Raw genomic sequence first — 321 nt, forward strand, 5'->3', positions numbered from 1 at the left:
TTTTCCAAGAAGTAAAGAACGCAACAAAAACAGTATTACAAGGGAATCCCGATCCAAGTCAATGGCAAGTTCCCAAATATCTCTGCCATTTTCTATCTATCCACGTTTTATCTTTTCCTTTCTCGCGTTTGCAACTTACAGTAAGAGAGGGAGATGATGTGCAAGAGATTCCAGCGGCCGGTCCCCAGGCGGGTCATGACGTCATCAAGTCGCTTCGCCATCTTGCTCTCAGGTCACGTGATCAGATGATGTCAAGACTCAGGAGAGGTCAAGTATCTGGTAAATAGATGGACCAGATATTTAAGCTTGTGTGAGGAAAAT

General features: G+C 44.2%; 1 long non-coding RNA gene across 2 annotated transcripts in view; it reads right to left on the reverse strand.

Annotated features, from left to right (window-relative positions):
* The window catches only part of LOC119582045, a 6,605-nt gene that overhangs the window by 4,150 nt on the left and 2,134 nt on the right, over positions 1–321 (reverse strand). For both annotated transcript variants that reach the window (XR_005229610.1, XR_005229609.1), the window contains exon 2: positions 140–276. This is a non-coding gene — a long non-coding RNA (uncharacterized LOC119582045). The remainder of the gene's footprint in view (positions 1–139; positions 277–321) is intronic.

This window comes from Penaeus monodon, chromosome 15 (genome assembly GCF_015228065.2).
Source record: "Penaeus monodon isolate SGIC_2016 chromosome 15, NSTDA_Pmon_1, whole genome shotgun sequence".
NCBI lineage: Eukaryota > Metazoa > Arthropoda > Malacostraca > Decapoda > Penaeidae > Penaeus > Penaeus monodon.